The following is a 25,301-nucleotide window of genomic DNA, read 5'->3' on the forward strand; positions in this document are numbered from 1 at the left end:
TCTTACCGTAAGATCCAGTGATCATGCACTGTGATGTCTTCTTAAAATAGTTAAAAACTTATGTCCATATGATAACCAGCACATTTTTATAGCAGCTTTATTCATAAGTGCAGCAATTTGGAAGCAACCAAGATGTCCTTCAGTAGGTGAATGGATAAATACACTGTGTCATATTCAGACAACAGAATTTTATTCAGCATGAAAAGATATGGGCTATCGAGCCATGGAAAGACACAGAAGAACCCTAAATGTATATTACTAAATGAAAGAAGCCAGTCTGAAAAGGTTACTTACTGTGTGATTCCAAGTGTATTACATTCTGGAAAATGTAAAAACTAGAGAGACAGTAAAATGATACCGACAGTAAAATGATAGGGTAATGAAACTATTCTGTACGATACTGTAGCGGTAGATACATGTCATTATAGATTTACCCAAACATATAGAATGCACAACCCCAAGAGTAAACGTGGACCAGGGATTCAGTGAAGGAATTAAAAAGTGGTTGGGCTAAGAGTGAACCCTAATATAAACTATGGACTTTGGGAGATAATGATGTGTCAATGTAGGTTCATTAATTGTAACAAATGTACCATTCTGGTGGAGAATGTTGATAATGGGGGAGGCTATGCATGTGTGGGGGCAGGGGTTATATGGGAAATCTCTGCACTTTCAGTTATGTTGTGAACCTAAAACTGCTCTAAAAAATAATACATATTTTTTAAAAAACCCAGCCTTACTGGAATGTAATTTACACACAAAATTCACCAATTTTAAGTGTATAAATCTGAGTTTTGACAAATGTTTACAGTCATGCTACCATGACTACAATCATGATACACGATATTTGTATCACCTTCCAAAACTCTCTGTGCTGCTTTGCAGTTAATTCCTTCATCCCAGACTCTGGCTCCTGGCAACCGTTATCTGATTTGTGTCATTAGTTTTGTCCTTTTTCTAATGTCATATAAATGAAATTAAACAGTATGTAGTCTTTTGTGTTTACTTTCTTCATTTAATATAATGCTTTTTTCTTTTTTGCAACTGGCTGGTATGGGGACCTGAACCCTTGACCTTGGTGTTATCAGCACCAGATTCTGAGTGAGCTAAGCAGCCAGCCCTTAACACAATGCTTTTTAAAAGATATAGCCATGTTGTTCCATGTATCACTAGCTTGTTCCTTTTTATTGCTGAGTAGGATTTCATGGTAGGTATAAAGCAAAATTTGTTCACTTATTCACTAGTTGATACACATTTGGGTTGTCTTCAGTTTGGGGCTTGTACTGGATTGTCCCCCCAAAACTCACTGAAGCTTGAATTGTGTCCCCCAAGTTTTATGTATTAGAAACTTAGCCCCCACTGAAACTGTTAAGAGGGTGAGAAATCTTATTATGGTAATTGAAAGGTGGAGCCTTGAAGAGGTGATTGGATTGTAGGACCATGCAGTAGTGAATGGATTAAAAATGGTGGTCATGGACATGGTTCTGAGGGCTTTAAAAGAGGAGAGTCTGTCTGTCTTTCTGCTCTCTCTGCTTCCACCATCTTGCAATATGAGTCTCCTGGGTCGCTGTCGCCACCACAAGATGGACTTTGAACTTCCCAGTCTCAGAAACTGTAAGCAATAAATGTTGTTTTTCTTTATAAATTACCCAGTTTCAGGTATTTTGTTATATTCAACCTCAAAGGACTAATACAGGGCTATTATAAATAAAGATGTTATAAACATCGACATACTAGTCATTGTATGAATATATGTTTTCTTTCCTTTTGGGTAAAGTAGAATTGCTGACCCATATAGTAAGTGTATATCTAACCTTCAAAGGAACTGACAAACTGTTTTCCAAAGTGACTGCATGATTCAGTATTCATATCAGCAATGTATGGACATTCCAGTTAATTGACGACCTTGCCCCATACTTAGTTGTGTTTTAAAGTCTAGTCATGCTAATGATCGCAGTGGTATCAAATTGTGGTATAATTTTCATTGTCTTGATGACTAATGATGTTGAACATCTTTTCTTGTGCTTGTTGGTCATTTGTATTTCTTCTTTGGTGAAGTATTTATTCAAATCCTTTGGCCATTAAAAATTTTTTTTTTAATTGGGAAGCTTGCTTTTTTCTTAAGTTGTGAGAATTCTGGATACAAGCCTTTTATTAGATATGTGTTTTGCAAACATTTTTTTTCCAAGTCTGTGGCTTGTCTTTTTCCTTTTTTATCAGACGAGCAGAAATTTCTTATTTTGATAAAGTCCAGTTTAATGAGTTTTTCTTAATGGTTTATTTTCTTTATGTCCTATCTATGCAATCTTTGATTAACCCAAGGTTACTAAGATTTCCTCATTTTTTTTCTAGCTCTGGCTTTTACAGTTAGATTTATGAATAACGAAAAATTAATTTTTGTATGTGTGAGGTAAGGGTCAAGGTTTAACTTTTTTGTTTTTTGACAGCAGGCCAGTACAGGGGTCCAAACCCTTGACCTTAGTGTTATCACCATCACAAAGATTTAATTTTTGCATATGGATCAAAATGTTCCAGCATTTGTTGAAAAGACTATCATTTCCTCATTGAATTATCCTGGCTCCTTCATCCTTCTTTTTCAAAACTGTTTTGGATATTCTGGTCCTGTGAATTTCCATGCAAATTTTAGGTTAGCTTGTGTTAAATTAAGTTTGGCCTAAATGTTTCTCCAGACATAGTAATGGTAACCTAACTTAATGTGTAAACAGAATGAACCTACTCCTATAACAAGTAGATGAATCTCAGCCCATCATAGGCAGCCAACTGTTAAAACCAGGTTCAAGTAAGGCAAATGCCCAGCTGTAACAAAATCCAGCTGTTTTTGTATCTCACTTCTGTTTTCTGTATATTACTTTCCTTTTTCTATACATAAATATTACCCAACCACATGGCATCCCTGGAATCACTGTTAACCTATTCTGGATCTGGGGGCTGAATTCTGGTTCTGGTTCTGGTTCTGATTCATGAATTATTCTGTGCTTGATTAAACTCTGTTATATTTAAATTGCCTTAAGTTTTTCTTTTAACTCTTGTCAATTTCTACAAAAAAGCTTGTTGAGTTTTTGATCAGGATTGCACTGAATCTAAAAACCAGTTTGGGAACAACTGACACTTAAGAATATTTAATGTTCAAATCTATGAACATAATATATCTCTCCACTTATTTAGGTATTTTGTTACTTTTTCTTAGCAATATATACTAGCTTTCATTGTACAGGTTTTGTACTTGCTTCATATTTTATTAATTTTATCCCTAAGTATTTAATATTTTAGATGCTACTGCAAATGGTATTTTAAAATTTTAATTTCCAATTTTTACCTGTGGCCATTCCTATATAGGATCCGGACCCGTGGTGGGAGTGCCGCTGCGCTCCCAAGCGCTGCACTCACTTGAGTGCGCCACAGGGCCAGCCCAGAAACAATACTCTTAAACATAAATTATATTGCCTCTAATGTGTGTAGACTGTAGAAGCTACCTGTTAGTGGTGATAATGGGACTGGGTGCCATTAGATGATATTTAGGGAATTCATGAAATGTCTAAATACTCCATTAAAATAAATATCCCGGGCCAGCCCGTGGCTCACTCGGGAGAGTGTGGTGCTGATAACACCAAGGCCCCGGGTTTGGATCCCATATAGGGATGGCTGGTTCGCTCACTGGCTGAGCGTGGTGCTGACAACATCAAGTCAAGGGTTAAGATCCCCTTACCGGTCATCTTTAAAAAAAAAAAAAAAAAAAAAAAAAAATTAAAAAAATTAAAAAAAAAATAAATAAATAAAAATAAAAAATAAAAATAAAATAAATATCCCTCACCATGAGGTTCTTGAAAAAGAAAGTGGCTAGTACCAAATAGAATATAAAATTATGACTATGATGTTAGTTTGGCCTGTAAAAACCCTAATCAGAGGTCTCTGGTAGAATGAGGCTGGAGAAGGTGATAGGTTTAAAGTTAAGAGAGTCCATTAAGCCCCAATCCCATTTAAACATTGGCTGGTTCCTGGAGACTAAATACATTACAGTGTATTATACTGTTGTCCCTTGGTCTGCAGCAGACTGGTTCCAGGACCACTACACCCAATCCTGCTGTGGATACCACAATTTGTGGATGCTCAAGTACCTTATATAAAATGGTGTAATATTTGCATATGATCTATGCACATACTCTCGTATACTTTAAATCACCTCTAGATTACTTATAATACCTAATACAATGTAAATGCTGTGTAAATAGCTGTTACACTGTATTTTTAAATTTTGTATTATTTTTTATTGTTGTATTATTATTTTTTGTGTTTTTTTCCTAATATTTTCCATCTATAGTTCATTGACTCTGCAAATGTTGAGCCCACGGATATGAAGGCTGACTGTATTGCAGAAGACTGAAAAAAAGGTGCAAGTGAGCTCCAACCCTGTTTTTACAAGAAAAAGAAGTGGAAGGGGAAGTTGTACTCATGATTGTGACCTTTAGTGAAAGACTACTCAACTAGAAACATGGTCCAATGTATATCTTTGAATATGATCCAAACATATTAGAAATTTCTTTTCTTTGGGAAGGGGGCAGGATGAGTAGAGAGCAAAGTGGGAAAATGTCCACCATTGACCAGTCCCAGTTGTATTTCTAAAACCAATTTTTCCCACCTCTATTCCTTATGACATCATTCCAATTCAGGCCATTGTTACCAATCACCTGGATTTCAGACAATCCTATTCAGGGCATGTTGAATCACTCTGAATACATATACATATATTACTGCTAAGTCAATTTTCTAAAGTGTGATTTTCATCATGTCAGCCCTTATTGCTCACTTAAGTAAATATAAGCTCTTTGTTCCGACATTCCAGGATTACCAAAAAATAAAACTGTCTATCTTTTTTCTCCTCCCTACTTGTACACTCCAAATCAGTTGAATGAATAACCTGTTGTTTTCTGACAACCCTTTAATCTATTCCTTTACATTCAGGTTTATAAGTATTTGGAATGCCCTTCTTTCATATCTGCATGTCAAAATTCACAGTTCAAATGCTTGTTTCATCTCTCACCTCTTCTAAAAGGCCATTCTCAATATCCCATTGAAATACATAGGGACATTAATAGCCTACTGTAGACTCCATAAGGTATATAACATTTTGCTTTAAAAAATAAACATGTAGGTACACTATATTTCAGCTCTGAAAACAGAAATCATATCTTAATTTTTTTTTATTCTCTACAGTGTGTCATGCACAAAGGTTCAATGAATATTGAGTTGAACAATTTCTAACCTACCACAAGGAAAGTATAGAGAGGTATTTTAGCACTTTATTGCTCTTTCCTTAGTCCATATTCCAACGAAGAGAAATCTGAGCACAACATATGTTTTTTCTCCACATTCTCTCAAATCATGACAAGAGATATGTTTCTCTTTTGCCTTTTGATGTAATCAGTAAAGTGCAGAGTTCATAATGTTGGCTCTCATTTAAAATAGAAGGAAAAAAGGCAAGTAATGTTAAACATTTGGAATCGACAGGAAGGAAACCTTACATTCATCCACACATTAATGAATTAAGGGATGTAGAGAACAGTTCATAGAGTTGGGCTATGGAAACTCAATTATCACAGAGAAGAGGCTATCATGGCGACTAATTCTACTTCATGCACAATTATGTGGGAACAAATTTACAACATTTATCAGATGGTATCTGCAATTAAATATTCATAAAGTGTTGAAAAATTAGATTATAATTTTTACAAATAAAATTAATAAAAAAGAAAAAAGTCAGATAACTTTTTTCATAATTCTACACAAATGAGCTTCAGGAATTACTATTGCTATTCTTCCTATTGAAAGCTCATGAAATATCTGAGCCATTTAATTCAATACTCCTCTAGTGCTTTCTATCATCAAAGATGTGTGTATGGTTAAATATCCATAACCTTTAGCTAGCTATACCTTGTTATAATTAATAATTTGTAAATGTAGCACTGTCTAAAATTTGTGGAATGAAAACTGATACAAAAGGATACAGAAAAGGTAATCACAGCTAACAAATTTCTTATAACTGGAATGCTTAATATTTAAGAAGGCTATAGATAGTGGTGGGGAAGAGGTTGTTTCTGTAACGAAAGGACACACATTTCTCATTTAAACATCTGTTGACTTACTTGTGGATGAAATGCACAGTTTAACCAACAGCAAAAAACAATGAATAAGAATAGACATGTTTTGTGGCACGAACATATAGAACATTCCATTCTCATAAGTGACAAGTTATTTACCATACCCTGACTTTCCTGTAAACTACTTCTATAAATAATTTCGAAGCTAACATTTCCTTGTCATTTACAGGTATATGAGTTCCTTTACAGGTTTACATACAGACAGCCTATCTGACTAGGATGATCTGGGTGCATTCTTGCCTGGAGGCAAGGAGACGTATTCTTTTGGTTGTTTCCATGTTTGTGATTTTAAGCAAGAAGAATTTTAGAAATGATAGGCATCATTACATTCAGAGAATCTATGAATAATCTAGCTAGCAGAAATTCACATTTGGGGTTCCAATGAATTAATAGAAAACATTTGAATTCTAATAATAGATTATGCGAATGTTACTTTGCTGTTTGAAGATGAATTAACTCATTTTCTACTTTTTTCAATTAATATAGACTGACTTTTCATTTGTAAAACAAAAACACATTGCCTTAAAGTTTTAAAAACACATCAATTTAAAAACACACAGATGGGCATGGAAAACCCAATATTGAATTGCTAACAATCAGCCTACACAGTAAGTTGAGAAAAGAGGGCATTGTAACAGTGAACATTACCCATCTATATGAAATAGTCTTACCAGATTTAATCTGAGGCTGCTCTACCTTTATGGTGCTGAAACGAGAACACAGATACATCTTACTTTAGAAATCAATTAATTGGATGATGATAGATAATGGCTAACATTTACTGAGAACTTAAAATTGTATAATAAATCTCACTTAATTTTAATGACAATTTCATGAAGAATAGAATTATATATTGGTTATGTTCCTTCTTTCATTTATGAAAGTATATTATGGTAATATACTTTTAATTAAAGACTAAAATGAATTTAGACTATCTTTTTTTTTTTTCTGGCATATGGCCAGTAAAGGAATTGAACCTGGACCTTGGTGTTATCAGCACCATGCTCTAACCAATTGAGCTAACCAGCCAGCTCTGAGAATATTTTCATATCTAGTAATAATGATTTCTAGAACTTCTTCACATCTAGTAATAATGATTTCTACAGAAGCAGAAACTAAATGATCACATATCTGGTATATTCCACAGATATATACATGTTACAAATAAACATTTATTAAAATCAGGAAAGATAAAAAAGTTTGCTGGAATGAAAAATAAGTAGAACAAAAAATAAAACATGAAATTATCATTATACTATCAGAGCATTCAAGATCTTATCTAACAGATCTCAAATACAGTAGGGCAAAATTTAGTTGCCATATAGAAAGCAACAATTAAATGGTCTAAATGAAGTTACATCATTATACTATCAGAGCATTCAAGATCTTATCTAACAGATCTCAAACACAGTAGGGCAAAATTTAGTTGCCATATAGAAAGCAACAATTAAATGGTCTAAATGAAGTTAATATAACTTACTTTAAAGCTAGATTTTTGTACTGTGTCTGTTGAAAATGTCCAACTCTTTTTAACCTTTAGTGTCACTGTCATGAGGTTCTTAAAGAACATTATTAAAAAGCATGCAGGATGACTTTTAACTCATAATAAACATAGGCCATAAATCATATAGTACATAGTCTAGAATGTCTAAGATACTATTGTGTTAAAAAGCTAATAAGTTGCTAAATAGCATGTGAGTAAGTTGAAAAGGTAATTGATAGAAATATTATAGAATTGTAATAATTCCTAAATTAGCTGGCATGCTATAAAATTCTGGTTGAATAATTTAAAAATAAATGTTACTTCTATTGAAGGTTCTTAATAAATAAAATTCATGTGACTTCAAAGGTGTATGAAGTGGGTTGAACGGTGCCCGTCATCCCCCAAATATATGTCCATGTCCTAATCCTCAGGACCTGTAAATATCACCTAATTTGGAAAAAGGGTCTTTGCAGATGTGATTAAGTATCCTGAGATGAGGGGCTTGTCCTGGATGATCTGGGTGGGCCATAAATGCAATTACACGTATCCTTAGAAGAGACACACAGAGAAGGCCACCATGTGAAGGCAGAGGTAGAGTCTGGAGTGATATGGTCACGAACCAAGGAAGCCAAGGAATACCTGAATCCCCTAGAAAGTGGAAGAGACAATGAAAGGTATGCCTCTAGAGCCTTTGGAAAAAGTAAAGCCATGCTATGCCAATACCTTGGTTTTGAACTCTTGGCTTCTAGAACTACGAGAAAATAAACTTCTGTTTAAGCCTCCAAGTTTGTGGTGATTTATCATGGCAACCATAGAAAATTAGTACATTATAGTTTTGAATTTTGTTGTTTTTAATATGTGTATTTGAGAGCACAAATGTACCCATTGATGTTGTTCAACAGCTCACATATTATGCTTCATATACGGTTTACTAGTAAGTATGACATACTGGTGTGGCAGAATGAACAACTGGGATGAGAACAAAGAGACAAGGTGACTAAATCCAGCTCTGCTCCTAATAATAGTATAACAAAGGACAAGTCATATAACCTCTTTTGACTTGTTTCCTCATTTGCAAAATGAGTGGAATGTTTTCAATGATCTTTATCTTCCAACTTTAAGCTTCTGTGAACCTTTAGGTGTTAAAAATAAATAAAGCATAGTGTAAAAATCATAGTAATAAAGAATATTTTATAATAGTAGATAGGCTGGCCAACTGAAATGTGCCAGAAGATTGACAGGATTGCACACATTTATAAATGGTAATTAGTAAATACTTATTGAGAGTTGGCATTATGTAAAATTGTTCATATAGTCATTAGCTTTTACAAACACTCATGTAGTTCTAGTTGTATGTCCGGAACAGTGCCAGGTTCCACGTTTTGTAACAGAAATGAAGCCTGAACGGTTTATAGAAAATAAGCTAATACCTACTTTGCAGGCATTTAAAAAGTTAATACATATAGAAAACTTAAACATTGCTAGGCACAGAAAGAATTTAATAAATGTTACCTTTATTATTGTCTGGGATAAACTACGTTTTTTCTTCTTTTAAGTATCTTCTAACAATAAAAAGGACCTCACAACTACAACATTTTTAGATAATGTTAAGAGGGTTTATGTAGTAACAAAATTTTAAAATAGTAACCATTTTATTGCTCCTCCAAAACATACACTTCCAATCAATCCTGTTTCCTTTTTACTGAAAGAACATTTCATGATGACTGCAAGACAAGTATAATTTAGAAGCAGTCTCTAAAACTGGAAGTAATGTTCATCTAAATATGCCTGCCAAGTTTAAAAATGTATTAGGAGTTAAATTGAAACATGTTGAAAATGACTCATTGTGGACCAGAATATACACTGTAGGAAATAAGAGCTCATTTACAAGTGGGAGAAATACACTCACACTTCATCTGTGGTAATTCTCTGGACTTTCCTTCCAGTAAACATCATATTTTAAAATAATCGTGGAAAAATCTTACTTTTAACTGTAGTTTTTATGAGTTGATTTAGTTAGCTGGCATTCCAAATTTTTATACATCTTTTTTTGGACATGGGTATATTTACCAAATGTAAATCTATGAAATCCGCCCCCCCCCCCCCCGCAAGCAACAGAGCAGCACCCTGTAAAAAAAGCTGTATAAACACATGCACACACACACACACACACACACACACACAAACCCCTCTCTCTTTCTCACTCTCTCTGGTTCAGTTCACATGCATGATTACCAAGTACGATGCTAGATTTCTAAAATATCTCCAAAAATATGTGCACACATAATGTGTTTTCCTTCATCTACAAACATGATGTTATTGATAAGTCATCAGAGGAGATTGTACTGGAGTTCTTTTTCTAGTAGTACTTACATATTTGCATTGATTCAATCTACTCTCTCCACCTGTGACCCAAAATTACACATTTGTCAGGCAGCTGGCTAGACATAGAAAAGACCATTGAACACCCCATCTTCCCCTGCCCAAAGGCCTATAAGAATAAAACTAAAGTCTCAGTCTCACATTCACCTGCACATTCTTTTTAAGCTAATTAAATATGTATCTATAATGATAATTTTAATGTGGTCTTAAGCTGGATTTAATTAGTAAGGGCTTATGAATTAACACACGATTCCTGTTTGTTTAAATTTTCTGAGTTTCGTTTCCTTGCTTCATCAAGTGTGTATTGAGCAGGAACCATAGTAAGCAACTCATTGAAGTATCTGTTCAGCATCCCCTTTATCTAGGATTTATCTAGATACTATCCCTACCCCAAACCATGTTTTTAAAATGTGACCATCACCTCTGGCAACGGTTGAGCTGTCTGGATGTGGGCATGTAACGCAAAGTAGGACAGTAAGAACTTTCCCTCATAGAAATTTCACACACAAAAGTTCAGAGGGATTCTCACGATTCTGAATTATTATTTTAAAACAACCTCTAATGAATTATTTTAGAATAGTTTTAAGACCCCTGCATTATTTTTGCCTTTTTATCTTTTTCATTTTTAAACATCTCAAATCACTTATTGATGTGGAAAAAATAGTTCTATTTTTGCTCCAATTTGTATTTCTTTTCCTATATACATTGTGAGTTCAGAAAAGATATGTTGTCTTCTTCCATCTTAATTTATGTTTTCTGTTTTTTGCTTCTTTGGTGTTGCTTTTTTATCTACTGTTTTTTTTTTTTTTTTTTTTTTTTTTTTTTTAGTGGCTGGCCAGTATGGGGATCTGAATCCTTGACTTTGATGTTATCAAATCATTTGTCATCTATCTTTGTTATAATGTCTGCACTTGTTTTTTTCTCTTCTGGTAACATGCAAAATATGTAGTCTATTTAACTAATGGTTCCACTCATTACAAGTAAATCATATGCCTAAACATGTGTTTCTTGATAAAAGTATCTATTGATTCTCTCATAAAATTTGAGGAAATTATATATTAGATACTATACATATTATATATTCAAACACTACAGGGTACTTAAAAAGGTTCATGGAAAGATTTGTATTATCTTTTAATTTCATTTTTTTATGAACTTTTTGAAGTACCTTCATATCTCCTCTTACTGTCAATTCCCCAATTTTAGTTGCAAGTTTCTGCTACTTTGCCTCTACTTCTGTTAAATTATTTTTATGTTACAATTTCTCCTCAACAATTATCATTACAATATATTTTGTAACCAAAATGACAAAAGTTATTAAGATTTAATTTTACACTAAATCTTCAGTTCTTTTACACCTTGACATCTCAATTCATGAGTTCTTTGATTATTTTGTTTGTTACTGAGGTTGCAATTTTAAGTTGGTTTTTCAGCAAGGCCATATGAGTAAAATGCTTCATGAGTCCTTAAGTGACTGGTCCCTTCTCATCATTCAGATTGCAAACTTCCCTGAATCACATTCTGTTTTATATCTTTCAAATAATTGTTACTATCTAAAATTTATCTTATTTATTTTGTTGTTTATTTGTATATTTTCTGATTTATGCCATAGGAAAGTAAGTTCCATTATGATGGAGACCTTTCCATCTTGTTAAACCCTCAATCCTAGTGCCTAGAAACAGTGTGTGGCACAAAGCAGGTGGTTAATAAATATTTCTGAGTGAATAAATAAATAAGGCATAATTGTGGAGGAAAAACTTGAGCTCAGCCACATTTATTTTTTTCCTTAGGAAAAACTTACCTATTCAGCCCAGATGCTTCTAATACTGTTCCTTTAATATCCACATTCAGTAACTTCACTTGGATTTACAACAGTGCTGTTTCCCATCCTCTCCCCACTACCCAGAAGGTGGTAATGTCTTCTAAATTGTAGATTCCTTATTTCAAAAAAGTTTTCTTCTGATGTATCTCTAAATATTTTTTTCCTCTTCCATTTTGTGGTTTACTCCCCTTGTTACAAAAATTTTCTGAACGTGGATATATGTTGTCATTCTTCTACGTCTATTACATCTGCTCTAATTGTTTTCACCACTTCATCCTTTTTTTCTTTTCTCTGCTTTATAAATCTTCCCCCCGCCCTCAAGTTACCAATTTGATTTTCTGGGACCTCCAATACCCCACTATTTCTTTTAGTCCTTTTTAAGGTTTTTACTATCATTTTTCTAGGTAACTTCTCTCATTAACTTTATCAGTTTTTTCCATCTTATTCTATTGCCATATCTTTTGCTTCAAATATTATGTGCATTCTTAAATTTTCTAAGTTGTGGATAGGTTATAATTTAAAATCTTTTTAGATTCCTAGAATAAATCTTTCAAAAGGTTTTCTTTATCTTTGGCAGCTTTTATATTAAGCCTGCTGTCTCCCTCCAGTACAGAAAATGTTTACTTATGTCTCATACTTGTCTTCTCTGACCCCTCCCTCTTTACTAATCTTTGAATAAATGTTTTAGCCAGCCTTTCATTTTGCCCCCAAAAAAGCCTAAGTGGGATTTTTCTTTTAGTCCTCTACCTGTTTAATGAGACATTATTTGGGTTGTCCCATTATCCGATGAGCAGGAGAACTAGGAAAATACATATTATCTGCTCAGTAATTGCTTGCTTGATGGAAGGGAGAAAGGTGGGGCTGTAAGAAGTTAGACCGGAAGCTTATCTTTGTGTTTCCTCTAAATTCCTGTATTCATGGTCAGATTTATGGGATTAGAAATTTATAGGTGTTTCTGTCTCTCAGATTTTATATTTATTTCTCCCCTTCTAGGACATTTAGTCAAATTGTTGAAAAGTCAGTTTAGACTAAAAATTTTTATAATAACCCTCCAGAATTTAGAAAACGCCCATTGAACCCATGGGGCAACAAGCATTTTTCTCTGCACATTCATCTGTTTTTCAGTTACTAATTTTGCTTTATCCCAAACTCCATCACACCTGGTTGAGAATCTAAATCACAACAAAGAAAGAAAAATAAGATATAGCATGGTTAAACAGGTTCTTCTCTAGTCTGTCATTCCTGTAGGTATATAATGAAGAAATAGCTTGAAATCTCCAGCTGGTACCCCTTCACTTTAGGGCTGACCTTCCAATATAATAGGCTCTAGCCGTTAGTAGCTATTTAAATCTAAATTAATTAAGATTAAATAAAATTTAAAAATTGTTTTTCAGTTGAACTACCTAAACTTCAAGAGCCCAACAGCCACATTTGGCTGGTGACTACTGTATTGGACTGGGCACATATAGAATATCCTTACTATTGCAGCAAGTTCTACTGGAGGGCACCAGTATTAGGTATTATTTACACTGTATCTGACCAATATTCCTTGAAATTTATGATACCATATTGGGGCCTTCCTTTGTTTCCAGTGGAGATGACTTTTGTCTCCATTTTGTTATTTTTGTCCATGTAATATGAACATAGAGAATGTCATTATGCTCTTACAAAATTTCATTTTTGGAAGTACCCTATCAACTGAACTTAGCATTTCTGTGTCACTTAAAGACAAATTCCTCCTTAAATCATAGATCAGAGTTTGCTAGCCTATGATTTTATGCAAAACTCAGATAACTTACAGTTATTCTTTGTTAATCATTTGGAATGGTAGGAGGGATCACAAAATGGGGTATGACAGGTACAAGTACTCACATTATTAAATTTATAACTGAATGAGGGTGTATTTAAAGTGTAAAATTTGAAAAGAACTACCATTATTATGTACTGGGTTTACTATAAAATCTAGGTTTAACCAATCTGATTCAACCAATGACTGACAAAAACAAGGAAAAAGGCTGAAAACATTTAATTAGTAACATCCCTCTAAGTTGATCTACTAATCAACGTTCTTTGGAAAGTGACATTTAATCTGCTTTGTTTTATTTTTTAAAAAATATTTATGAGGTACAATGTGATACATGGGTATATCTACACAGTGTGCAATTCATATCAGAGTAATTAGCATATCCATCACTCTAAACATTTGTCATTTCTCTGTGTTGGGAACATTCAAAATCCTCTCTACTAGCTATTTGAAATTATATAATAGGTTGTTGTTAACTGTAGTCTTTCTACAGCGCTATGGAACACGACATCTTATTCTTCCTATCTAGCTATAATTTTGTATCCACTGACCACCCTCTCCCTATCACCCCTCCCCTCTTGTCCTTACCAGTCTCTAGTAACCACTATTCTACTCTTTGCTTCTATGAAATCAACTTTTTTAGGTTCTTCATATGAGTGAAAACACGTGTTATTTCTCTTTCTGTGCCTGGCATATTTCACTTAACATAATTTTCCCAAAGCTTATCCATGTTGGCACAAAAGGCAGAATTTCATTCTTTTTTTATGGCTGAGTAGTATTCCATGTGTATATATACACCACATTTTCTTTTAATCTGCTTTAAATTCACCACTTAATTATAGTGTTATTTGATTCACATTTTCCCATGTGTCTACAAAGATATTTTTAACCTCACTAAAATGTTTTACTTAAATGGGATTCATTCTATAATTGGCATTCTCCTTTAGAGGTTCCAGTAAATAGCTCAAAAATAAAGAAGTAAAAAGTAGCTTATCAAGACTTAATAATTAACTAATGATGGCTTCTATTTTTCACCATTTCCTTTTCTACATGCTCACTATTTGTTTAATAATCTGTTTTAAGGGCTGGCCCATGGCTCACTTGGGAGAGTGTGGTGCTGATAACACCAAGGCCAAGGGTTTGGATCCCTATGTTGGGATGGCCGGTTGGCTCACTTGGGGGAGCGCGGTGCTGACAACACCAAGTCAGGGGTTAAGATCCCCTTAATGGTCATCTTTATTTAAAAAATAAAATAAAATAATCTGTTTTAGAATGTCCATGATGGGTTGCATTCAAGTTTACTAGTTAAAATAAAATAAAATAAAATAAAATAAAATAATCTGTTTTAGAATGTCCATGATGGGTTGCATTCAAGTTTACTAGTGTATAGTTTCTAGAATCCTTCCTCTTCAACATTTCAGAGAATAAGGACATTTGCTTGTTTCCAGACTTCTGGCAGTTGTTCTGATAACTATGTTTGAACAAGATAATCAACATTTTTCCCTTGGTTACTTTCTAAAGTTCTTTCAAACCTTTCAAACAGTACTAAGGCATTAGCCTTAGACAAGACACTTACTTCTTCTTTGAGTCTAGTGGTAAGGCATCAAGGAGGACACAGTGATATACTATTAACTAGCATTACTCACAGTTTACAAAGTGTTTTCAAACACTGTTGTAATACAGTTCTTCCCAAATGCATACTTCAGGAAAGGATACATCAGGATCATTTGGGGAGCTCAGTAAGAAGTACAAATTTCTGAGCCTCCTTTGCATTGATCCTTATTCACTAGGAATAGCAGGGTACAAAAAAATGTCATCTAAAACAAAAAATCTCCAGGTGACTGAAATTCATGTAGATTTAAGAACTACTGGAATAGAGAAATGAGGAAGATTCTAACAATCCTAGGCACTCTTTTCAGTATTCAAAATGCCTTCAAAATGGAAAATTGTAAGTTGAAATTAAGATGGAAAATTCTAGTGAATTAAAATTGATAAAATAGGGCCGGCCCGGTGGCGCACTGGAGAGTGCACTGCTTGGGAGTGCGGCGGCGCTCCCGCCGAGGGTTCGGATCCCATGTGGAGACCGGTTCCCGCTCACTGGCTGAGCGCGGTGCAGGCGCAACACCGAGGGTTGCGATCCCATTACCGGTCAGTAAAAAAAAGACAAAAAAAAGGAAAAAAAAAAATTGATAAAATATTTATTGAGAATTACATCTAAAGACACTGAGCAGAGGCCTCACTAGAGAAAGTAGGGGAAGAGAAAGTCTCTAACCTCAAAGAACCAACAAACAATTATAATATAATACTAGAAAACATAGAGAAAAGCTTTAAATATTCTGAAGAGAAGTAAAGGTTTCACAGAAGACATGGTCACTGAATTCAGTCTAAGAAAAAGAAAGGGAATCTAACTAGTAGATAAATGGTAAGATAGGTGAGCAAGGGAAGAGAAAAGATCATTCCTGGAAAAAAAAAACATATAAAGTGATGAAGAGAGAGTACCATACACAAGAGATCAATTTGTGCGTTGTATATGGGGATGAGTCAAAAAGAAAGATCTGAGTCCAGAAAGACAGGCAGAGAGTATTGTGAATGACCTTAAATGCTAACCTGTGCAGTCTGGATGCCATTCTGTTGAATGATATGATCAGAGTTCTCAGCTGCCCATGCAGAAAGAGTGATGAAAACAGAGGGGACTAAACTGAAAGCAAGGAGATAGTTCAGAGACTATTACAATGGTTCAGGTAAGAGAAAATGAAGGCTCGACTAAAGCAGTGGCACCTGGGATTAAGAAGAGGGAAATGATTAGATACACCTAGAAATTAGAATTAACACAACATGTGCTTAGCTTAAGTGTCAGAGAGGCCTTTCTTGATGACCCTACCCTGCCCCAGCCATTAATTTTCCCTATATAACCTATTTCATAGCAATCATCAAAATATATAATCATAACAATAATATATTTAACTGTTTATCTCCTGTCTCCCTCAATCAACTCTTAGCAGAAGCAATCTCTAGTTTATTTACTAATGTGTAGCATCATATACATTACCTTAGCACAACATCTGGTACATAGTAGGTATCAATAAATATATGCTGGTTGGATAAATGGGAAGGGGGTGAGGGAAAAAGAAGTAGTTGGGCATCACCAGCTTTCTTGTTCAAGTACATTTGTTAGAAATGCAAAACTATGAGAGGAAGAATAGGTCACAGCAAGATGATTAACTGAGTGGGGAGAGATGGAGCAACCAATTAAGAAGTTATCAAACACAAACACTACAACATGACACTAGTCAAGAAGCAATGAGAAGCTGACCCAGGATGATGGTAATAGGAGTGAAGAGGATTTCAGAGATACTACAGGAGTAGAATGTATGAAATTTGCCAAGTGATTAAACAATGAGCAAGGGGAAAAGATTATTATTCTGAATATCCAAACAGAAATGGCTTAAAAATGATGGCACAATTTATAGAAGTGAAGTCATTTGAAGCAAATTTTTGTTTGCAGAGGGGTGAACATGGGAGGATGCTGAGTTTACTTCAGAAATACTGAGTTTAAAGTAAAGAAACATAGCCAGATAAGAATTTCAGTCATGCAGCTAGGAATCTGAGTCTACAAGACACAAGAAAAGGTATGGCTTGAGTTTTAAAACACTGTAGGTTATTTTTTACAGTAACAGTTGAGGATGAATAGAAGATGAGATCCCAGAAGGAGGAAAGAAAAAAAAAATATATATATATATATATAACACGAAAAGAAAAAAGACCAAATGTCATGAAAACAAAATAAAAAAGACAAAGTGAAAAACCGTTCCACATCAAAGGAGATGAAGAGGCATGATAACTAAAAGTAATGCATGATTCTGGACAGGATCCTGTGCCAGAAAGAAAATTGTTACAAGAGGACATTATTGGGAAAACTGGCAAAAATGGATACAAGTATTGCTATTAATGTTGTCTCAAATTTGAAAAATATAGTATGTTTATATATGAGAATATTCCTGTTCTTAAGAAATATACTGTGAAGAGGTAAAGATATATGACACATTCAACCTATTAAACTATTCAGAAAAAAAATAGCATGCACACACACACACGTGCATGTGTATGTGTGTGTGTGTGTACAGGGAGCGGAAAGGAGGAAGAAGAAGAGGAAAAGGGAGAGGGAGAGAGAGAGTATAAGAATGTGGCAAAATGTTGAAAAGGGATGAATCTGGATAAAAGTAGTTCTTTGTAGCATTCTTATAGCTTTTTGGCATATGTGAAATTATTTGAAAAAGGAAGTTAAGAAAAAGTGTGGACCAAGATAGAAGGCCCGGGCACAACCTTGGTTTTATAAGATAAAAAGTGAATTCATTCCCCGAGAGTAATGGCCATCATTGGGATTGAGAGAAATTTATGTTAGTAGGTATGGAAACAGCATTTTTTTACACCTATTATTCTATTTACACAACAAAATATGCTGGTAATTGTAACCCATTTCTGCATAAAGATGTTCTAACCCACAGAATTTCAGGTTAACAACACTGACATCTACCATTAATTCTCCTGATACAGAGTTCATATCTTCCCCAATCCTCCTTAAGAAAAAAGACTGACATAAAGAAAACAACATGAAATTGCTCTGTGTGTGCATGTGTATTTTGACTTGCTGCACAAAAAATTCAAGATATATTCCTTTGAGGTGGGGGAAAAGAGGCGTATCACTTTAGAACCAGTGCCTATTTATGCCCAATATAAGAAATAAATTATCCATGAATGGTTAAAGGACCATTGTTTCTGGTGAGACAAGGGATTTCACATTAGGTCAATACCTAATAGAGAAAAAGGAAGACAGATGAGAGGTGGCATAAAAATAAAACCCATATACTGTGATCTGAATATGGGAGCTTCTTATCAGTTCCTTCTAGAGCTTTATGTCCAGACTGATAAGGAACAGACATTTTTCACCTTGGCACTACATTTCTTAATGCTTTCATGCCCACTATATTACTATTAATTCCAAAGAAAGCCTTTACTGGGAAAGAAATAGAATAGCTTCTGGTAACTTCGGAAGTAATGAATCCAGCTTGAGATATGAACCTATCCAAACGAATATATGTCAAATGGAGTAGGAGCTTAAAAGCCAAGAAAAAACTTTAGAAAAACATGGGGCTAGACTATGTCAATGCAAACAAAGCAAATCTATGGGAAAACAGAAGATTGGAAGGAATAAGCAAAATCAAGTAACAAAGATAATTTTATAAACTCTGAGAAACTCAGAGTAGCCCATTAATGAGGGTATTTTACAAATTATCAAACACAAATAATTCATACTAAAAAATCTCATTTAAAAAGTACAAATTTATTGTATATTCTTTCTTTCATAAAAAACCTGAAAAAAGTAACTTAGTGCAGGAATGCGAATTAGACATTTCTTTTTTTTTTTTTCCCCTTTTTGTCTTTTTTCGTGACCGGCAACGGATCGCAACCCTCAGTGTTGCGCCCGTACCGGACCGGGACCGGCAACGGGATCGCAACCCTTGGTGTTGCGCCCACACCTCGCTCAGCCAGTGAGCGGCCGGTCTGTATGTGGGATCCGAACCCTCGGCAGGAGTGCTGCCGCGCTCCCAAGCGGCGCACTGCAGCAGTGCGCCACTGGGCCGGCCTGGCATTTTTTCATTTAAAAAAATTATGATGTGAATTATTGTATGTAACCTTGAAAACTAGTAATAATATGGGTAAAATTATCATAGAGTTTTTTTTTAAGTAAAACAAAATTTGAATATTGTACTATAGCTTTTATTTCAAATCTCAATATCCTTTATTCTATTAGGTTTATCTTGCAAATGACACAAACATTTCCTTGCCTGCTGAAGAAGGCAGCAGCAGATTAAAAGATAAACAAAGATAAAAGTACACAGAAATATAAAAAAAGGCAGAATATAGGCACATTGAAACTGTTCTATTCATGGGGAGAAAGCACTGAATGGGAATTTAGGACAGCTGGTTTCTATACCAAACTTTAAGCTAGCTCAATATGACATAAAAGTCACTTACTCTACTTACCTGATCCCTTATGCCCTCTCACTTTTGTTTTCTACTAGTAAGAAATGAGGACAAAAATCTTACCATTACCAGAGCTGTGGAGATTGAAATTATTTTCCCAAACAAAAACTATGGAGTTCACTACCACATGATCAGCCCTGCAATAAATACTCAAAGAAGTCCTGCATCTGGAACTGAAAAATGATAATCACTATCATGGATTTACAAGAAAGAGAAAAACCCACCGTTAAAACCAAGATACAAACAAGAAAGAGAAAGAAGCTAAATCATGTCACCTCAAAAATCCAACTAACATCAAAGATGAAAAATAAAAGGTGAAGAAAGGGACAAATGATACTTAAAACACCTAAACTAAAAGCAATATAATGTTAGGAATAAAGCAATATCTGTCAATAACAACCCTAAAAGTGAATGGATTAAAGTCCCCATTTACAAGACACAGACTAACTGATTGGATTAAAAAGCTAGACCCAACTATATGCTGTCTTTGAGACCCACCTGAATTATAAAGACACACACACAGACTAAAAAGTGCAAGGATGGAAAAAAATATACCATGCAAATGGAAATTAAAAATGAGCAGCAGTAGCTATTCTTATACTGGATAAAATAGACTTCAAACCAAAAACCATAAAAAGAGACAAAGAAGGCCATTATATAATGATAAAGGGATCTATCCAGTTAGAAGATATAACAGTCATAAATATGTGCACACCCAACACTGGAGCACTCAGATATGTAAAGCAAACACTCTTAGACCTAAAAAAAAAATATAGACCCTAACACAGAAATAGTGGATGACCTGAACATCCCCCCTCTCAGCATTGGACAGATCTGCCAGGCAACAAATCAAACAAACATATGACTTAAACTACACCTTAGACCAACTGGACATGGCAGACATCTACAAAACATTTCATTAAACAATTACAGAATATACATTCTTCCCATCAGCACATGGAGCATTCTCCAGGTTAGACCACATGTTAGGTCACAAATTAAGTCTCAGCAAATTTTTTCTTCTTCCCCACCCCCCTCCCCGGTATTTTTTTTCAGCAAATTTTTTAAAAAATTGAAATCATTCCAAGTGTCTTTTCAGACCATTATTTCAAGCAACATTCATTAAAAAACATTTACAGAAAATTATTTTAAAGTATATTTGAAAACACAGAATATATTTTCTAAAACAAAACAAACCATAACTGAAAAAAATTTACTATTAAATTAATTTTGAACTTAAGTTTGTAAGTGCAAACTTACACTTTAGACTCAAATATTGGCTTCTTATGTAGGATCCATAGATGTAACAGTGTATTCAACTTATTCTACTACTCACATTGATTGAGTTTTTAAATTTCCTCTTTGGGCAGAAAGTAGACTTAGAATGAGAGCAAGGATTCAAAGCAACAGAACATGAAGTAATAACTGTTCATGTTCATGAAAGCTGGCTATTTGTTACTTATTAAATTGTTGAGCTTGAGTTGGGACATACACAGGTCTTTTATATGTCTGAGGAAAAGTCCTTTCCTTTGTAGAAAATTGAAGTCCTTGAGTAAAAAGCGTTTTTCATTCATGTTTAAAAATGGCACACTGCACTTCCTTACATTTCTCTTCATAATACAGGTTGCTCAATCACAGAATGAGGCATCTGATACAGAAAAACTAATAAATGAAAAAGATGAGACTAATTATAACTTGAATAGAAAATTGTGTATAGGCATGTCAGTGGCTTCACTTAAGCACAATTCAGGGAAATCGCATTCCATGTGAAGATTAAAACACCTTTCTTTATTCTGATTTTGATACAAAGGAAGCCAGAATCACACATCTGAACATCAAAAACTCAACCTCTGAAAAACAAAACACAAGAATATTTTTCCTTTTCACTATATACAAAAATGTACACACACAATATTCCCAAAATATGAGTTCAAACATACAGACAATCTACACTCAAAAGAATTTCCGTGGATTTAAAAATGTGTGTGTGTATTATCCCGTTTCCATTGCTTATAACAAAATACTTGGAACTGGTATTTATTAAACTGGTGATTTATTAAAAAAAACGAAATTTATTGCTTATAGTTTCTGAAGCTGGGAAGTCCAAAGTCCATCTGGTGGTGGCAACAGTGAACCAGGGGTCTCACATTGCAAGATGGTGGAAGCAGAGAGAGAAGAGAGAGACAGACTCTCCTTTTAAAACCCTCAGAACCACGCCCCTCACCACCATTTTTAATCCATTCACTACTGCATGGTCCTACAATCCAATCACCTCTTCAAGGCTCTACCTTTCAGTTACCATAATAGGACTTCCCACCCTCTTAACAGTCTCAGTGAGAGCCAAGTTTCTAATACATAAAACGTGGGGGACACAATTCAAGTTCAGGGAGTTTTAGGGGGACATAATTCAGTCCACTACAATGTGTATATATAGTGTCATTTTTAAATAATAGTCCTAACCCCTAGGTTTTTGTTTTAAAAGAACACCGGAAAAGTGAACTGCAGAGATCTTTAAAATAAAACCCTCAAAATTAGCTTGGGTTTATCATTTCCTTTGCATGGTAACTTAACCAGCACATCAACACTTTTAAACTGTTGTTACTGATAATGTCAGAATCAAAAGGGACTTCAAACTCATCAAGCTACCCATTTGATGTCTCAATCCTTTCAAGCACATTCCTACTGAATGCTTGTCCAGCTTATGCTTGAACACTTTTACCAACAGAAAATGTATTAGATGTTCAAGCATTTTGAAAAGCTCTACTAGAAAATTTATTGTTACTCTTTCTTAACGTTTAGCCAGTAGTCCCAGTTCCACTACGTTAGTTTTTGCCAAATGAGGAAACCAGCTCTCTCATATGCAAACCCTTCAAATATTTGTAGATAGTTATAATCTAGCACTAACAGGTCACTTTTGAATCTCTCCACAGTTTTGGTTATTTTCCTCTGAAGACCTTCTAGTTTAAAGCTTGGGTACCCAGATCACAGCATAATTCTATAGATAAAGTAAATACCAACCACATTCTACATATAACTTCTATTACTGTAGGACAGTATCTTCATACTGAAGCCTTCCAGGTCATTTTTATATGTCATTTCTAAGTCTAAAATACCACTGTAAATTTTTTGGACCCAAGTGCATGATCTTACATTTACTCCTATTAAAATTCATTCAGCTTATTAATTCTGCCTGAAAAGATATATTAGATCCCTAGTCCATCATTCAATTTATTTGTTATTCTTTTCGGTTTTATATTAAATTTGTTAAATATGTGTTTTTTTTGTTTTTTTTTTAAGATGACCGGAAAAGGGATCTTACCCCTTGACTTGGTGTTGTCAGCACCATGCTCTCCCAAGTGAGCTAAATGGCCATCCCTATACAGGGATCCAAACCTGTGGCCTTGTTATTATCAGCACCACACTCTCCCAAGTGAGCCACAGGCTGGCCCAATATGTGGTTTTTATTTTTACTGAAATCACAGATAAAAATGTAGAAATATAGTACTACAGGGTATTATAGATGGCCATCATATACCTACCTTTTGATTATTAATGATTCTCTAAAAATACTTGAGTAAAGCCCATCAACAGTTACTAATCCATTCACCTAACCTTGATTTGTGCCCATATTTTCCCCATCTTGTTTAGAAGGATATCATATAAAGCCTTAATAAATCACTTGTACACTATTCTAACTTCATTTCTATTATTTACCACTGTAATATTCCTATTAAAGATAGAAATGTAGGGCTGGCCGGTTGGCTCACTTGGTTAGAGCATGGTGCTGATAACGCCAAGGTCAAGGGTTCAGATCCCTGTACTGGCAAGCCACCAAAACAAAAAACAAAAATTAAAAATTAAAAAAAAGAAAAAGAAATGTAATCTGTTTTGATTTATTCTTAGAGAACCCATCCTAACTCTTGGTGATACCTGCTTCTTCCAATAGTAATCTTAAGAACCATTACAAGCTCAGCTACTTATTCAGCATAATCTATGCCATACACTTAAAATATGTTATCATATCTAAGTCTCAAAACAACCCTGAAAGGTTGGAATCATCATCCCTATATGACAAAGAAAAAAAATAAGGTTCACAGAAGTCAGTAATTTGCTCAAAGCTTACACAAAGCTTATAATCAAATCATTTTATCAAAGTATTTTATAAATTATCAAAATATGATGTGTAACAAACCTGCTAATCTGTTCTTTAATAGTTGAAAGAATCTACGACCTTCTTCCCCTTAATGAAAACAAGATGATATTTGTTCACTCCCTTTATTCACTCCCATGGTCCAACAGGAGTGTTAAAAGGTATAATTTCTAATATTTCTCAGTAATTAAAACTTGGAACTCATATATGAGTACTCTTAATCATCACTGTGTTTAAATTGAATTAAAAATACTTTAAAAAAAAGGAACACATTTACAAATTTCAATATTTATGAGGTACGAGAGAGTATATTGCGAGAAAAATCTGTACTGTCCCCAGCCGCCCATTTCCTTCTCCAGAAGCAATGTGTTTATATATATACATAAGCAAATACACACAAATATAAATAAACATATATGTATTACTCTTAATTTATACAGAAACAACAGATATATATGCATACACATATATAAAAATATACACACACACACATATATATGTAGTTCTGTACCTTGCCTTTTTCATCCAATGACCCATCTTGAAGATTTTTCCTCAATAGGATATAAACAGCTACTTAATTCCTTTTGTACAACTACACTGTTGTATTCTATAACTGTATTCTACAACTATATCCCTGAACTGTAACTCTTGCAACTACTGCCTAGATGTCAACTATGCTATAATGAGTAAGTTGGTATACATGTCATTTTGCATCTAGGAAATATATTCGTAGAATAATGCACTAGAAGTGAAATTACTGGGTCAAAGGAAATGTGCATTTGTGCTTTTGATAAGTGTCACTAAATTACTCTCCACAGAAGTTCCACCAATTTAAAATCCCAAAAACAATGTATGAGATTTCCTGTTTTCTCACATCCATGCAAACACTGTATTATCAACCTTCTGGTTTTTGCTGGAAAGTTGGTATAGTTTTAATGTGAATGTAATTTGCATTTATTATTGATTTGGAGGAGAGTCTTCTTATGAGAGAATTAGTTACATGACTGTGACAGGAGTTACAAGTATTTTTTTCCCCAAATTGCCTTTGTGTTCTGACTTTCCTTATGGTAGCAATGACACCAACATTTTTCATTTGTAGGCAGTCAAGTTTAACAATTCTTACTTTTACAACTTCTGAATTCCAAAACTCTTTTACACCCCAGATTATGAAAATATTCTACTATGGTTTCTCTAGTATTTTAGTGGTTTTACATTTAAATCTCTGATCTATTTGGAATTTATCCTGGTGTAAGTATAGGTATGAATTCCAAGTTTCTTTTTTCCCCTTCCTGACTATTCCAGTGACCTGACACAATTTATTTTTCTTATTCAGAAACTCACTTATTTAATTTTTCTGTAGGGACCACAAACCTTCCTTGTTCGGTTTAAACAAATAAACAAACAACCCCCCCCCCCCCCCCCCCCCCCCCCCCCCCCCC

At 34.3% G+C, this 25,301-nt stretch overlaps 1 protein-coding gene and 1 non-coding gene across 2 annotated transcripts in view; both read right to left on the reverse strand.

Annotated features, from left to right (window-relative positions):
- LOC103599966 (progesterone-induced-blocking factor 1) overlaps window positions 1-25,301 on the reverse strand; it is a 164,090-nt gene that overhangs the window by 111,183 nt on the left and 27,606 nt on the right. The gene's annotated exons all lie outside the window — the stretch shown is intronic.
- TRNAI-GAU lies at window positions 7,133-7,205 on the reverse strand. Its single transcript has one exon. It is a non-coding gene; the product is annotated as a tRNA-Ile (tRNA).

This window comes from Galeopterus variegatus, unplaced genomic scaffold (genome assembly GCF_000696425.1).
Source record: "Galeopterus variegatus unplaced genomic scaffold, G_variegatus-3.0.2 Scaffold3166, whole genome shotgun sequence".
Classification (NCBI taxonomy): domain Eukaryota; kingdom Metazoa; phylum Chordata; class Mammalia; order Dermoptera; family Cynocephalidae; genus Galeopterus; species Galeopterus variegatus.